This window comes from Bison bison, unplaced genomic scaffold (genome assembly GCF_000754665.1).
Source record: "Bison bison bison isolate TAMUID 2011002044 unplaced genomic scaffold, Bison_UMD1.0 scf7180017864489, whole genome shotgun sequence".
In the NCBI taxonomy this organism is placed as follows: domain Eukaryota; kingdom Metazoa; phylum Chordata; class Mammalia; order Artiodactyla; family Bovidae; genus Bison; species Bison bison.
In genome coordinates, this window is record NW_011495048.1 from 10,635,295 (window position 1) to 10,645,208 (window position 9,914).

Genomic DNA, 9,914 nt, shown 5'->3' on the forward strand with positions numbered 1-9,914 from the left:
GAAACAGTGTCAGACTTTATTTTTTGGGGCTCAAAAATCACTGCAGATGGTGACTGAAGCCATGAAATTAAAAGATGCTTGCTCCTTGAAAGAAAAACTATGACCAACCTAGATAGCATATTAAAAAGCAGAGACACTACTTTGCCAACAAGGTTCCGTCTAGTCAAAGCTATGGTTTTTCCAGTACTCATGTGTGGATGTGAGAGTTGGCCATCTCTGACATCAGCTGAGCACCAAAGAATTGATGCTTCTGAACTGTGTTGTTGGAGAAGACTCTTGAGCATCCCTTGGACTGCAAGGAGATCCAACCAGTCTATCCTAAAGGAAATCAGTCCTGAATATTCATTGGAAGGACTGATGCCGAAGCTGAAACTCCAATACTTTGGCTACCTGATAGGAAGAATTGACTCGTTGGAAAGACCCTGATGCTGGGAAAGATTGAGGGCAGGAGGAGAAGGGGATGACAAAGGATGAAATGGTTGGATGGCATCACCAACTCAATAAACATGAGTTTGAGTAAGCTCTTCCAGGAGTTGGTGATGGACAGGGAAGCCTGGTGTGCTGCATGCAGTCCATGGGGTTGCAAAGTGTCAGACACAACTGAGCGACTGAACTGAACTGTAGTACGTTACATTTATTGTGAGCTTTATTTCTGTTATTGGTACCTCATGTCCACCTCAGACTATCAGGCATTAGATGCTGGAGGTTGGGGCCCCTAGACTCTAGGATCTGGAAGGAATGGATTCTGTCTGGGGTGGGAAGGCAGGCTGAGTGATTACGGTGGGAAGGTGAGGATCTGACATAGTGATGGGCATCTGAAGCATAATGTAGAGGTGAGGAAGTGGGGTGTGTCGGCACAGGAAGTGCGCCTGGGGCTGGGCCGCAGGAGAGGGCCCAGGCCGGGCATGCCTCGTCCCCTCTCGCCGCGGGAGCTGTGCTGCCCTCCCAGAGGTGATGGTTGGCACCCAGCAAGTGTTTTAGTTTAATCCCTGTGTCCATTCCTCCCTCCCTCTGTGCCAGGGTAGAGCGGGGGACGGAATGGGTGAAAATCTTTAAGATGTTGGCTTCACCTAATAAGTCCCTAGGCCACTGACATGCTGGCTTCTGAGTCTAAGAGGGAAGAAAAGAGTGGATTGAAAAGTTGAGAAAATACTCCGGGTGAAGGAGTAAAGAGCAGCTGCAAGCACAACACTCCTTTGGAGATGGAATGAATAAATGAGATAAAATCCTAAATAAATATCTTGCATGGTACTAATTGCGTTTTAAAAGCTGCCACTGGAGAACAGATAAAACGATGCTGTATTTCATTAGTGGCTCCCTTAATTCCATGGTATTTGCCAGCAAGCCCTATTAAAACGCTCTGTAATTAAAGACCAGTTCTGGGTCCTGTAATTTAGAGCATTATCAAAATACGGCAAGTGACTGGAGGTAAGAAAATGGAAGCAAACACCACTTGCATAAGGTCCTGGGAGATCACACAGAGTGTGAATTTTAAAAGCTCAGCCTTCGTGCCGCCCCTGCCAGAGGGGTCTTGTCCGCATTAGGGTTTTCCATTTGATGGGCAACCAGTTACATTTTCACTATCTCACAGAAGTGTAGGTGGGGAAGTATATCAGTTCTTTTATTAAAATGATTTTTATTGTGATATAATTCTCATAACATAAAATTACTTTAAAGTGTACAATCGAGTGGCTTTTAGTATATTCAGAATGTTGTACAGGGTTTCCCAAGTGGCATTAGTAGTAAAGAACCCACCTGCCAGTGCAGGAGACATAAGAGTTATGGGTTCAATCCCTGGGAGAGGGCATGGCAACCCACACCAGTAGAGATTGCCTGGAGAATCCCCATGGACAGAGGAGCCTGGTCCTCTGTCACAAAGAGTCAGACATGACAGAAGCAACTTAGCATGCATGCACGTGGTAAATCTGTGTTTAACCTTTTGCAGAGCTGCCAGGATATCTTCTACAGCAGTGGCAACCATTTTATAGCCCTAAAAGCAATGTATGAGGTCTCTAATTTTTCCGTATCCTCACCAATACTTTTTACTATCCCTTAGGTTTGTTTTTTTTTTTTAATTTATTTTTTACTATGTTGCTGCACACAGGCTTCCTCTAGTTGCAGCGAGTGAGGGCTACTTTCTAGCTGCAGTGTGTGGGCTTCTCACTGCAACGGCTTCTCCTGTTGTGGAGCGTAGGCTCTAGAGTTTGGGCTCAGTAGCTGTGGCCCAGAGGTTTAGTTGCTCTGAGGCATGTGGGGTCCTCATGGACCAGCAATCGAACCTGTGTCTCCTGCATTGACCACTGCATTCTTAACCACTGAACCATCAAGGAACTCCCGATCAGCTTTTTTTTTTTTTTCACTGATCTCCTTAAGGTGAGAAGAGGTATTTTGTTGTGGTTCATCTATCTTTAACCATGAAGATAGCCATTCTGTGCCTTTGCTCTTTGAGGTGAACCACAAAGGTTCTCCCTGCGTTAGGCTGACAGGAGATGGTCTGTGGTCCTGTTTTTCTGTTCCCTCCATCCAGAACTGGCCTGGAGACACTCACAACCCAGGACACTGTGATGGTGAGTAGGAGCCAGCTGGATGGAGTTCCAGTCCCGGTTCTGCCATGTCTTACCTCGAGTGACTGTGGGCTAGGTACTAAACTTTCCTGCACCTTACCTCTAAGGTGGGAATCATTTAAGTGGAGCTGGTCCTTTTTGAGGACTCCAAGAAACACGTCTTTGATATCTTAACATCTCTGAAATCAGGACATGTCTTAACCTGTGTATCAGGCAGGCTGCAGCAAGGACATAGCTGTCACTGCCTGGACATCAAAACTTGCTGACCGGGGGACATTTCTGGTAGTCCAGTGGCTAAGACTCCACAGACCCAGGTTCAACCCCTGGTCTGGGAACTAGATCCCACATGCTGCAATTAAGACACGGTGCAGCCAAATAAATAAATAAATATTAAAAACAAAATCTTGCTGACCAGATATCAGCTGCCAGGGAGAAAACCCCAGAGACAGTAGTGGAGCCTCGTTTTAGTGATGCTACATCCCCAAGCTCTTGGTGCCCAGGAAAACAGTGTTGGGGGGCTGCCATGATTCTGAGTCAAAGGATGAGAACAGTGGACCCCAAATGTGAGGAAGTTTGAGCATACCATAACCAATTTATTTCACTTGTATTTTGCTTTTTATCTGTGCACTGGAATGATGTAGGGCAAACATCTTTAAGTAAACCTGAAAGAGCTCTTTCAGCAAGTCCAAAATGAAAATTGTAAGTGGACTGTAAGGAAGGCTGAGGGCCAAAGAACTGAGGCTTTTGAACTGTGGTGTTGGAGAAGACTCTTGAGAGTCCCTTGAACTGTAAGGAGATCCTAAAGGAAATCAGTCCTGAATATTCATTGGAAGGGCTGATGCTGAAGCTGAAACTCCAATTCTTTGGCTACCTGACTCATTTGAAAAGACTCTGATGCAGGAAAAGATTGAAGGCAGGAGGAGAAGGGGACGACAGAGGATAAGACGGTTGGATGGCATCACCGACTCAATGGACATGAGTTTGAGTAAACTCTGGAGTTGGTGATGGACAGGGAAGCCTGGCGTGCTGCAGTCCATGGGGTTGCAAAGAGTCAGACATGACTGAGTGGCTGAACTGAACTGAAGAAACCTTTGTGTCAACTTATTGGTGCTTTTTTTTTTTTCTGTTTTAGGCAAGCATAAAATTATGACACAGGTTACAATTGCTGATGAAATACAGATACCTACTTCCCATGGTAAGAAGCTGTTGAGAAAACCTGATGGTACACCGTGAGTGCAACATTTACCACAAAGCTTGGCAGTGAGCAGTCCTGTGATCAATATTGATGGTTAAGAGTGTTCTTAATAACAATGTATCTATTTAACTTGTGTTAAAACACATGTAATGTTTGCCTGGCATTCAACGACTGACCCATCTTCTGATCCTTCACTGAATGACTAATCCTGGAGGAGGGAAAAAACATAATTAATGCTAATTTCTTTTATAGATCTCAGGAAAAAAATCAATAACATTAGCTGGCCCAATGAATACAACATTTAAAAACTGTTCGTCGAAGACTCTTGAGGAAGTCTTGCTGTGTGCTGTTTGCCACGTGGAAGTGATGCAGAGCTGTTGGCTTCCTCCTAGGGGACACTCACTGGGCACCTTTCAGGTCATTTCTGCCCTGATTTCTGGGCCCCAGGGGTGCACGTGGTTCAGCCACTCCTCTGTGAAGCCCACTAACCTTGCCCACTCTGTTGTGTGGATCTCTTCCCAATGCTGGGTTCTGTAATTTCACATTGGCAGCTTGAAATTGGCTGATGTACGTTGGCTCAGATGGTAAATAGTCTGCCTGCAATGCAGGAGACCCGAGTTCGATCCTGGGTCCAGAAGATGCCCTGGAGAAGGGAATAGAAATCCACTCCAATATTCTTTCCTGGAGAATTCCGTGGACAGAGGAGCCTGGCAGGCTATAGTCCATGGGGTCGCCAAGAGCTGGACACGACTGAGCAAATAATACTTTCACGCTTTGGGTGTTTACACAGTGGGAATTGGCAAACACCATAAATCAGGACTTTTTTAAAGAGTTAACTTACTATAGCTTATCACTGCATCAAAGATTCTGAGTTCCTGAGGTAGAGGTGGTGCCTGTAAACTCAGCCCCAGGACACAAGCCAAGGGCCATTCCCTGGAAGGTTTGGGAACTGTGTTGTTTGCCCTACTTCCCTGGATACATACTCTTGCAGCATTGTTCATTTCCATATGTCTGTCCTTGAGTTGCGGGTGACCTACTAGAAGGTTCTTCTTGCTCCTATTTCTGAAATAAAAGTCAACATGGAGTCAGCATTGCCAAGAGTGTCTTTTAAAATGGAGCTGGGAGGCAGTGGAGGAAGTGTGACCTACACACGCCTTGGCCTGGAGGAAATCTGGACTCTGACCTCTTATCGTCTTAGCTCAGGCATCCAGAATATCTGTTCCAGAAACTCAAGATACTTATCCGACCCTTAGCCTAAAATAACCCATGACAGCTGATCCCTTAAGGACAAATATTTCCTTTCTTGTCTCACGGTCAATCCTGGTTCTTGACACATAACTTAACAACCTTGTGGCTTTTACCTTTATAAGCCCCTGACTCTTTCTCTTCCCTGGAACACTCTTGGTTTTCCTGAACCAGTGTCTCCTTAGTTCCAATTCCTAAGATCCCCAAGAAACCCTCTTCTAATTTGCAGCCTTCTGCATTTCTTGGTCAACATGTTTCAGCTGCAAGACATCTTCCAGACGCTAGACAACCCTCTCCCATGGTCTCTCTGTGGTTTCTACGTGGCTGGAGTTACCCTAAGAGTTCACTCTTCTGAGGACTGAGTCAGGATGAGAGTGAAACAGAAACAGCAGCACAAAAATCAGAAAACAGTGCCTATTTGACTACTGGAAAGAGGATGAGACAGGCATTGTCTTAATTCCTTTAGTAGAAGGGGACCCAACTGAGATGATTAGCATGGTTGGATGCACTGACTTCCTGCCCTTCCAACTCCCCAGTGAGAGTTCAATAAATGTTAGTTCAGTTTCTCTACTCCTTCCCTCAGCTCTCCTTAGGAGGCTTAGAAGATATAGTAATAAAGACCAAAGACAAGTGAATGGGAAGAGGAGAATAGAAAGCCATCCTGCCTGGGAGGAGAAGGCAGTGTGAAGAGGGAGGCGCTGGGGCAGCTGTGGGGGAGGAGAGACACAGATGGGGTGGGGAGGCAGAAAGGGAAGTGAAAGGGGCTCAGTCGTGTCCTACTATGTGACCCCATGGACGATACAGTCCGTGGAATTCTCCAGGCCAGAATACTGCAGTGGGTAGCCTTTCTCCTCTCCAGGGGATCTTCCCAACCCGGGGATCGAGCCCAAGTCTTCTGCACTGCAGGCGGATCCTTCACCAGCTGAGCCACAAGAGAAGCCCAAGAATACTGGAGTGGGTTCAGTTCAGTTCAGTTCAGTCGCTCAGTCGTGTCCGACTCTTTGCGACCCCATGAATCGCAGCACACCAGGCCTCCCTGTCCATCACCAACTCCCAGAGTTCACTCAGACTCACGTCCATCGAGTCAGTGATGCCATCCAGCCATCTCATTCTCTGTCGTCCTCTTCTCTTCCTGCCCCCAATCCCTCCCAGCATCAGAGTCTTTTCCAATGAGTCAACTCTTCACATGAGGTGGCCAAAGTACTGGAGTTTCAGCTTTAGCATCATTCCTTCCATAGAACACCCAGGACTGATCTCCTTCAGAATGGATTGGTTGGATCTCCTTGCAGTCCAAGTGGGTAGCCTATCCCGTTTCCAGAGGATATTCCTGACCCAGGAATCAAACCGGGGTCTCCTACATTGCAGGTGGATGCCTTACCAACTGTGCTATCAGGGAAGCCCAGAAAAGCAGGGGTCTCATGACTATTTGATTATGTAACTAGGTAATAGATGCACAGCCAGCCAGTGATGCTCAGTCATGTCCCACTCTCTTCGACCCCATGGACTGTAGCCCCTGCCAGGTTCCTCTGTCCATGGGATTTTCCAGGCAAAAATACTGGAGTGGATTGCCATTTCCTATTCCAGGGGATCTACCTGGCTCAGGGATCACACCCTCATCTCTTGCATCTCCTGCAATGGCAGGCAGATTCTTTACCAACTGCACCACCCGGGAACCCCACAGAAGCATAAGGGACACAATTAAAAATCTCCCTCATCCCCTACCTTTGGTCTCTAGCACCTCATTGTTTTTCTTAGGACATAATCCCTCTTATTAGTTCTTGGCATATCCTTCCAGAAATTTTCCATGGCAAAAGTTCTCAGATTTCCCTGTGGAGGAGAATCACCTGGAAAGTGTTAAAACAAAGAATGCTAACTGACCCGAGTTTCTTTTCTGACTCACGTGCTCTCAGGAGGGTCTGAGATTTGGCATTTCTAACAAATTCTCTCGGAGAAGGCAATGGCACCCCACTCCAGTACTCTTGCCTGGAAAATCCCATGGACGGAGGAGCCTGGTAGGCTGCAGTCCATGGGGTCGCTAGGAGTCGGACACGACTGAGCAACTTCACTTTCACTTTTCACTTTCATGCATTGGAGAAGGAAATGGCAACCCACTCCAGTGTTCTTGCCTGGAGAATCCCAGGGATGGCGGAGCCTGGTGGGCTGCCATCGATGGGGTTGCACAGAGCCGGACACGACTGAAGTGACTTAGCAACTAGCAACAAATTCTCTGGGGACACTGGTGCTACTGGTCCCAGGGCCACACTCCGAGAACTGCTGTTCTGAAGGTGTTTATAGGAGTGTTTGACACTTAACCCATTTTTATCTAGTAATTTGAGGATCTGTTCCTGGCAATGGAAATGTCCCTTAGGACACTATTGATCCGGCACAGTTCCTGCCTGTGGGCCTTCTCTATGCCAGTTTCTTCACCTGGACTGCTCTCCCCTCCAACCTCCACTCTTCCTAGGCCCAGTTCAACATCTGCTTCCTCCCGGCAGTCTTTCTTGATTCTTTCCCTATATGGAAGGAATCTTCTACTTCTTTAAGCTCTCATAGGAGTGTTCATCTGTAGCCTTGTAAGGGCATCTGTTATTTATTAGAACTGTATGTTAAATGGGACTTTTTCCTGTTTTGGTTTTAAAATTTTGTTAAAGAGATATCAGATCCTAAAGTGAGTTTGAGAGATCTTTAAATGCAGAATTTAGGTTTCAAGACCTTTGAGCTTTCCCTACTTACCTTGGGGCTATAAAATGGTTGATAGTGAAACCATGTAACTAATATTGAGACCTGAACCCACGTGCTGGGACTTGAATCCAGCCAAAACCCCGATAGGGACTGAACCCACGGTCTTTTAACTGAGATCACACAGCTGGTCTCAGGACTTAATGAAGCTCAGGTTCTTGATGTCTCATCACAGAAAGAATTCAGAGAGAGACAAAGTGATGGATAAGAAGTGGATTTGTTTAGATAGAAACACACCCTACTAGACAGAGTGTGGACCATCTCAGAAGATGAGAGGGGCACCAGGGTAGGGGGTTGCCAGTTTTATGCTGCTGTGCTGTTCTCAGTTGCTCAGTTGTGTCTGACTCTTTGTGACCCTATAGACTGTAGCCCGCCAGGCTCTTCTATCCACAGGATTTTTCAGGCAAGAATACTGGAACAGGTTGCCATTACCTCCTCCAGGGGATCTTTCTGACCCAGGGATCGAACCTGTGTCTCCTGCATTGGCAGGCTGAGTCTTTACCACTGAGCCACCTGGGAAGCCCCCGGAGTATGGGGTTGTCAGTTTTTATAGGGGTTGGTGATTTCACAGGCTAATGAGTGAAAGAAGTATGACAGTTATTTTGGGGAAGGGGTGGGGATTTCCAGAAATTGGGCCACCGCCCACTTTTTGACCTTAATGGTCGGGCTTGGACCTGGCATCGCGCCTGTGGGTGTGTCATTTAGCTGCTGATGTGTTGCGATGAGTGTACACTGAGCCTCATGGTCTAGTGGGAGTCGCCTCGCCGACTGTCTTTGGCCCATTTGGTTCTAGTCAGTGTGTCATGTCCTTGGCTAGCTCATTGTTTTGGATGCCCTTCTTCCTTCCCTCTTGTTTCAGTAGGATTTTTTGAGAATTTCTTAGGAGAGGGCTTTGCTATAAGCATGGAGAGGGAAAAGTGAGATCAAATGGGAGTGTTATTTCTTTCCTTTTACATCCAGAGAGATTAAACTTGGATGGCTGCTTGAGAGCCAGATGTGAGGTCTCTGCAGTTGGGTTCTTTGTGGTCCAGGGCCAGATTCATGTCTGCCTGAGAGAACTGAAGCAGCCTGGGGCCAGGCAGAGGTGGAGGGAACTGCCCTTCTCCCAGGGCACAGCAAGGGGAGTGTAGCTTTCCTTACGGACCAAGGAAAGTCTCCAAGGAAGCCGTTGTGGGAACATCTTAAATCCCATCCAATATGGTTAGGATGGTATAGGATAGCCAGAAGAAAGTGGAAACCTCCAGAGTCCATGTTCTGCAGTGACAGAGTTCTGGAAACTCCGGGGAAGCCCCTGGTTTGGGGGCTCTTGAGGAATTCCCAGAGTACACATGAGCTCAACAGTTACCCTGCCTCACCTGCCATTCAGAGGACCCTGGTGTCTGGAGCCAAGGGCACCATCTTGGATTCTGCCCTTTCTCCCAGTGGGCAGGGACCCTGTCGGCCTGCTGGTAGGAAAGGAGATGGGGGAAGGAGAAAAGCTATCCCACTTCCCTTCCCAGGTCATCAGGGAGATGGAAGGAAATGTAAGGCCAAATCAAGTTCAGAGTATGATTGCATAGGATGAACATTCTACCCACGGGTGACTATGGTTGTGCCTTAAAGGGGCTGAGGCTGTAACACCACTAGAGCCTTGCTGAAGTTTTCATCGGGGCTGGCAAAGTTGTTCTTTTGATTGTTTATGCACTGTGTTTGTTTAAAATATTGGACACACACACATCCTACACAATCCTTTTATTGCTTTATGCTATAAACTCCTTTATGGTTTATAATACCTTTGCGGCCCTTTGGTACCTAGCCCCATAACTGGCACACTCCAGGCACACAAGGAATACCTGCCCATTTACTCCTTTATTTTTTTATTCAACATTTATTGGGAACCCATACTTGGCACTGGGGCTCCCCAGGTGGCACAGTGGTAAAGACCCTGCCTGCCAATGCAGGAGACACAAGAGATGCAGGGTTGATCCCTGGGTGAGGAAGATCCCCTGGAGTAGGAAATGGCAACCCACTCCAGTATTCTTGCCTTAAAAATTCCATGGACAGAGGAGCCCAGTGGGCTACAGTCCATGGGGTTGCAAAGAATCAGACACGACTGAGCGACTGAGCACATACACGCTCAGTGCTATCGATGGAGCAGAAAGTGAGATGCACATGCCTCTTGTCTTCCAGGC